The sequence below is a fragment of the Lactuca sativa genome, chromosome 9 (assembly GCF_002870075.4).
Source record: "Lactuca sativa cultivar Salinas chromosome 9, Lsat_Salinas_v11, whole genome shotgun sequence".
NCBI classification, from domain to species: domain Eukaryota; kingdom Viridiplantae; phylum Streptophyta; class Magnoliopsida; order Asterales; family Asteraceae; genus Lactuca; species Lactuca sativa.
The window spans coordinates 161,465,452-161,473,215 of record NC_056631.2 but is presented as its reverse complement, the minus strand read 5'-3'; the positions used below and the strand labels follow the sequence as shown (position 1 = coordinate 161,473,215).

Sequence of the window (7,764 nt, the reverse complement as noted above, 5' to 3'; positions counted from 1 at the left end):
TGATCTCCCGCTGAAGTATAATTCGGATCTCTTCAAGTCTCCTTGATCCAAGCTTCTTGATCTTCAAGATTCCTTCACAAATCACACCAAATTACTTCCAAGTCTTCTCACGAACGAAATTAGGGCTTCTGGATCTCAAAAGGGTAGCAAAGAGGCTGAGGGTGGGTTATAATGTGCTTTATATAGGGCACAACCCCCGAGATTAGGGTTTTCTCCCTTCAGCACCAACTCGTCGAGTACAAGCTGCTGACTCGGCGAGTTGGCCACTTAAACCCGCGAGAAATCCCACTCCGACTCGGCGAGTAAGCATGCCTACTCGTCGAGTCCCTTTCCTTAATTTACAATTTAAGCCCTTCAACAGCACCTCTGGAATTCGGGGTGTTACATCAGTTTTGTCATTTTTTTTCAAACGTGGATACAAGTCTGAAAAATTAAGACTTTCTATCCAACTCATATATATTTTTTAAGAGGTTACCAAACGAGCTACATCTGAATTTTTAAGAGGTTACCACTTAAGTTTTTAATTAAGAGGTAAACAAAATGGGGCCTTACAGATACTATAAGAACCTATATTTTTGAGATATTTATATTGTAGAATCATACTTTTGATGTAAAGGGCATTTTGGTCCTTTAGATGATATTTAAAATTGTAGGATGATATTATGTATACTAAATAGGTTTATGATATGTTTTGAAGTTGTTAAATGTGTTATGTTGGTTGAAGAAAGGAATAGATTTGACATAAATGAGATCGGGATTGAATGGCATTAAAAATGGAATGGAAAGGTTGTTTCCAGCCTCACCACGGCACGATGAGTGAGGCGGTAATTTTGGTGTTTCTTCGTCACAAGTCATGGGCAACGTACTTTGCTCCGCGGCATGGTGTATGGGCGCCATGGCACAGTAGGCAAAGTAGGTTGCTACAGTGTGGCAAAAAGGGAGACCGTAGGTTCCACATAAAAAAAATGTTGAAATTGATCTTTATAGCTCATTTAGGTAAATTTGTAAAGTACCCCAAAAAAATTCATCACAACATACAAACAAATTTCTAGCTTCAGCATCAACCTCGATTGAAATTAGTGTATATAGGAAAATTAGGTTTTTTGGGTCTGTGATTTATATGTTTTGATACGTGAAATAGAATACATTTTTAGGCAACCACAGAATCGATCACTTTTGTGGGTGTTAAGAAGTCCATGACATGTTCATATTATGTCAAATATACAACGTGAACAAATTGTCATTGTTGATGATGGTACAGTGAAGGTTAACAATAAGCACATTTCTTAGAATAAGATTTCTATTTTGACTAAGAGCATCCATGATGCATGGTTTAATGGAAAAGTTAAAAAACTGGAAATGTCTAGTTTGCATTCTATTAAACTCAGCAATTCTTGGATGTCGCTTTTGAACTTCAACGATCATTGAATTTTCTTAAATATGATTCATTAAACTTTATAGAGTTGAAAAAATAATAAAGTTGAATGTAAAGTAAAATTCATGACGTGGTAATTGATTAAATTGTATAGTGTTCAATGCTAGAATGCTGAAACTAAAGTGCATAAACACATGACCTTTCATAATGTTTACTCTTGTTAAATTTAATGATATAAGGACCAAAAATGTTATAAAACAATGAAATAATGACAAAACTCGCAAAGAAAAAAAATAATAAACCTTAATAAATAATAATAGCTAAACACATCATATTTGTAATTTGCTGTATTATTTCTCGTTTTAATTTTTTGTGGCTCAAATCAACGCACAAGAAATTCGAGACCCACATGGCAAAAGAAGAACCCATTTCAATTTCACCCTCAAAATCAGAAACCAAATCCAGTACACCAATAAAACGATGCTGACGTGTACTCATCCTAATCCAACAGCCTTTGTAAATTCCAAATAGTCAGCATTCGCCGGCCAACAGGCCTTGAAGCCACAGAACGAGCTCGTCAGGAAGACCGGCAGCTTCAATGGCGGCCGCTTCACCATGCGCCGCACAGTCAAAAGTGCACCACAAAGCATTTGGTAAAATTCACAAATCGATGGCGTTCTTATTTCCAAATTCATATCGCTACCAGATCGTCCTAAGTACTTGGGCCCATTTTCCGAGCAAACGCCATCATACTTGACCGGTGAATTCCCCAGTGATTATGGGTGGGATACCGCCGGACTCTCAGCACATTTGCCAAGAACCGTGAGCTCGAAGTGATCCACTCTCGGTGGGCCATGCTCGGTGCACTCGGGTGCGTCTTCCCCGAGCTTCTCTCCAAAAACGGTGTCACATTCGGTGGCGGGTTCCCAGATTTTCTCAGAAGGTGGCCTTGACTACCTTGGAAACCCTAATTTGATCCATGCACAGAGCATTCTTGCTATCTGGGCATCTCAAGTTGTCCTCATGGGGCTCATTGAAGGATACCGGGTTGGTGGGGGCCCGCTTGGCGAAGGTCTTGACTCTTGATAAGATTTATCCGGGTGTGTCTTTTGAGCCGCTTGGATTGGCTGATGACCCGGAAACTTTTGCTGAATTGAAGGTTAAAGAGCTTAAAAATGGAAGATTGGCGATGTTTTCTATGTTTGGATTCTTTGTTCAGGCTATTGTTACAGGGAAGGGTCCGATTGAGAATTTGTTTGACCATCTTGCTGACCCGGTTGCTAACAATGCTTGGGCTTATGCTACCAACTTTGTGCCCGGAAAATGAGTGTAATTGAATGAATCCTTTGTAAATTCGATATAAGATGAAGCTGTTTTGTCGAGAAACTCTTGCATTTCATATGATATTCCGTATGAATTCATTATTTGGCAAAGATGCTAAAAAAATTCTATATTTTGTAATAACAAACTATCGTGGAGTAACTCGCTAAAAAAATTCTATAATTCTATAATGTGAATCACATTTCAAGTTCTAACCAAAAATTAATCATTTTTTAAAAATAGCCATCAAAATTATAGGTGGCCACGATGTGATTTCATGCCTCTCATCTTTGATTTCAGAAAATGAGTTATGATTTTCATACATAGTGGCATAGTATTTGAACCCTAAAATTAGAAATGTATCCTAATTTTCAAACTTTGAGGTTGAATAAATTTTCTCTACTCTCTGTAATGGCTCAAGAAGGTTTTCCCTCCAATAACTATGTAAATTATCTTTTTTTATTAGATTTCGATTATTTCATTGCTCCAGTGTTTCATTCAAAAAAAAAATAATAATAATAATAAAATAAAATAAAATAAAAAAAAGGAGGATTTATAAAAAATCATTGCTACTGAGTTTAGTTAATGGAAAAAAAATAAGATTTATATTAATCTTCTTTATAAATTGTCCTTATAGATTGTCCATCCCAATAGGAGGAATTTCAGAAAAAGAAAAGGACTATCATATTTTTTGGTTTCTTTTCTCTCATTCTTTTTCTTTCCTATAATGAACTCGAGAGTGGAGTAGGAAAAACCTTTTATTAGTTTTGCGTAAAAAATAACACATTTAGGAAAATTTAGTGAGGAAATCGCAAGTGAGGAGTGTCACATGCGATTCCGTGCTTTAGTTACTTGTATTTCGTGCATTATGTCTTCTTGTACACTTGTGATCTCTCTATCACCATTTGCTTTAAACGGTATAAGTCATTAATGATACCTCATGTAATAGTGACGTGTACAATCATAAATGGCATGTCATATTCAATAAATTGTTACAATATTTTTAAAGCATGATATATATTATTAGATTTTTTAGCATTTGAACAAAAATGTTAGTACAACTGTAAACATTAAAGATTCGGGAAATAAATTTTTCTTTAACTAGGTTAGAAGGTGCATATCATGATTTATTTCAGGCGAATGTAGTTGGACACTTTTTGGGCATGCCCATAGTGACAAGAGACGAGTTGCTTCCTCATGGAATGTTCCTCCATCATACGCACCCTAATGAAACAATAGAATTAGACACAATAAAAAAAAGATTAAATTTTCAAGTAGATACAAACAAGATGTCATATGGAGTAGAGGAAATTTGTTTGATTACGAGGTTTTATTTCAGTCGGTATCCATAAACATCAAAAGATATTACATAAGTCTTTAATATTACAAAAGCTTCATCGAAGTTTCGGCAACACGTGTTCCTATAACACCAAGTTCCACGTAATTAACATCTTTGAGTTTTGGTAATTCAAGTCTTAAATAATGAATTTTGAGGTGACCACGACGTGGAAAGGGATGCACCACGACATGGTCAAGGCCAAATGAAACGTGCATTCATTTAGGTCTCCACGGCGTGGCAAGGGACTATGAGAATTTTGAATGTTGACTTTTATTTTGACTATTGACTTTTGACCAAGTTGAGGGTCAATTTGAGGGTTTTAAGGCCATAGATTGAGGATTTGCTTCTATTCGATGTATAGGTGGCTCATAGTGTCAGTTCTTGCCTTCGTGTGAGCGGTGTTGATATTTGTTAGCTTACGACTAAGTTTTCTCATTATATTTTGTATTTAAGTATGTATCCTTTTGTGTAAGATGTTAGTATGCTATAGTGATCTGTTATATTGGTAGATCTATATGATTACATGTGTTTGTTCGTTATTGTTTATTTGTTTGCATATGTCGACATATTGTGGTTGGGTTGAGGTGGTCCTGCTTTGTGATGTAGGCCAAGAGACCCGGGCGGTCCAAGTGTACGGTAGGCCTCGTGAGGCGAGCCATAAAGATAAGCCACGGACTAAGATTGATTCAAATTAAGGCACCGATGTAAGGCCACAAACTAAGATTTATATAGGATTTCAATTCTTCTCATTACTAAAGATAAGCATCATTCAACATTAAATGTTGATTTTATCCCATAAATAAGGGATAGCGGTTTCAAAGGTAAGTATAGGAAATATATTCGAAAAATAATATTTTTCATAACAATTTTCTTAACAATATTAATTTTTGGACCGGGGGGGGGGGGGGGGGGGGGAGATCCCACAAGGGGGCATCGAATTCGCTTTATTCAAGTGCACACTTCACGACACTTAACTTGTCTAAAATCAATAAATAAATTTCATTAATAATTTGTAAATTTTATAGTACTACAATGAAATGAACTTTGACACTAAAATCACCAATATAATATTAGATAATATATCTTTATTTTGATCATTTGAGGCAATGGCATGGTCAATTCTACAAGAAAAAAGGCCTTTTACGACGCGCAAAATACGACGCTCATTGATCTATGTTACGCAAAGGAGAGTGACATTAGAAAAATGTCATCTCTTCAAAAAATTTAAGGATAGAAGACACGCATTATTGCGCGCCCTTAAATTAGTGTCTAAAAAAAACACGGAGGGCACCTATAATAAAATGCGCGTCGTCTACGGATGTCGCTTTATATTTTTTAATGGAACGCGCGTTCCATCCTTTAATAGTGGGGGAAAGGGGGAAATGAAATTCTGAAAAAATTAAAAACCCCGCCATGCTCTCCTCTACCTTCTTTCAATCATTCTTCTCTCTCTCTCTCTCTCCCTCACCATTGTCGGTCCTCACACGTCAGACGACCGCACCGCCACCATTAGACCCACTTACCACTTCAAATCGTCATTGTTGCTCCTCTCTTAAACCACTGCAACCACCCTTCTCTCTCTCTTTCTAAAATGCTCATTTATGACCACCATCACACCAGCCACTACACCATCACCATTAGCAATGCACACCGCACCACCACTACCGTTCCTCTTTCTCCATACGAAAAAACCCTAATTTGTATGTGCTTACAGGTTTTAAAAATTAAAATGAGAGTGCATTGAAATAGGTGACCTAAAAGATGAATGCACATGAAAATCCATCGTTGGAGGTAGGTTTTTCTCACTAATCTTTACTCTTCCTCAATGTTCTTTGAAATTTTACATTATATATTTCTCATCTGTACATGTACCAGAAGTTGTTTTCTATTTTCCATTTAATTTCACCCAACTCGTTTCTTAAATGAGTTTTTTCCTAATCTTGTGGTCAATTTGTTTTCTATTTGGAATCACACCTGTTCATGTAGTTTTACAGAAGATGAAAACGACAACACCTGTAAATTGTAATTATACCCACAACGTCCCTGTTATCGTATTCTCATTTGGCCTAATTGGAAACCTATTCCATGAAATCAGCGAAATTGTGATCCCACTTTTCATCACAGCGAAATTGTTATCGTATTCTCATTTGATCTAATTGGAAACAATCTTTTCCTGATATTCTGAAAAGGGCAATGTGTCTTGAGAAACCAATAATTGCCCGTGACTTACCAATAATCAAGAAATATGTAAGTCAACCTATCTCTATTACAAATTATCCTTTGACTTTTTTCAGTCAAACTTCTATTTGGGTGAAATTTATATGATCTTGTATTCTTTTTTTGTTTAAACCACTAATTGTATTTCTTAAACCTAATTACTGTTTTTTCCACAAAAACTTCACTAAGTTCTGATTCATATCGTTTTCGAAATCGAAAATAGTTTGTTTGACTTTGTAAGTCAATGTATGACAAATTAATGTCAAACTTCTATAGACTCGTATCATTATTTTTGAAGTAGAAAAAAGTTTGTTTGACTTCAAATGTCAAAGTATACAAACTAATAATTTCATAACACAATTCAGGTTAATCACGGGGTAAATGGGCTTCTTTTTCCAAAGGAAAACATAAAGGCGTTAACACAAATAACATTACAAGTGGTTTCCAAAGGAAAACTATCATCTCTAGCTACCAATATTGCATCAACCAGAGAAGACACTGCCAAAAACATGATGGCTTTGGATTCCATTGAAGGGTATGCTTCATTGATAGAAAACATCCTTCACCTTCCCTCGGAAGTTGCATCTCCAAGGGAAATATCGGAAATTCCCTCTGATATCAAAACAAAGTGGCAATGGCATCTTTTTGAAGCTATTGATGATCGTGAATACGTAAATAGAACTTTGAGGATTCATCATTTGTTAGACAAAGTCGAAGGTCAACGGAACCGTGCTCCAAGGGCAATTTCGGAAATTCCAACAAATGATTCCTTTATATACGATTTATGGGAAGAAGAAAAAAGAGACCAGATAATGAAAACTAGAAGGGCAAGAGAAGACGATGAGGTAACGGGATGAAAATTGAAAAAAATCTCTTTTTCCTTATTTTGATTGATGTGAATTTACTTATTTGGCCTTTGTTATGTAGGTGAGAGATAAAACTGAGCAACCAAGGGGGACATGGGAGGAAGTGTACAAAAATGCGAAAAAAGCTGATAGAAATAAGAATGATTTTCATGAGAGGGATGATGGGGAGCTTGAAAGAACAGGTCAACCGTTCCAGCAAAAACCCCTGAACCTTCATTTTTCGAGAAATTCCCTTGATGCCCCTGACTCGAAAACTGTTTTTCCCCCCCTGTAGCTTCTTTTGAAAACAAATTTCCATTATTTCCTTTGGTTTTCTTCACCACATCAACAAACCCATCATTTTGTTCCTTAACTTCTTTAGTGCTGGCAAGAAGCACTTGCATAAGATCCACAGTAGCTCCTTCTTTTCCTTTCTCTGTTTTACTTCTCTCCTCTTCTTCTTTCATCTGAATAGCAGTAACATCAATCGAGATTAGTGGAAATTGGTTTTTATTTTTTATAGTTGATACTTGAGAAAACCTTATATGTTTTTTTTTATTTTGTGAAAATTAATTCCAGATGATGGTTTATAAAGAAGATATAGTCAACTACACTTCTGGCCCTGAGTACAGCTAGTTTTTTTTTTTAGTTTGGTCCCAAAATGTCCT

At 36.0% G+C, this 7,764-nt stretch overlaps 1 pseudogene; it reads left to right on the top strand.

Moving 5' to 3' along the window:
- Positions 1–1,882: 1,882 nt before the first annotated feature.
- On the top strand, positions 1,883–2,761 carry LOC111888183 (chlorophyll a-b binding protein 5, chloroplastic-like; annotated as a pseudogene).
- The last annotated feature ends 5,003 nt before the right edge of the window (positions 2,762–7,764 follow it).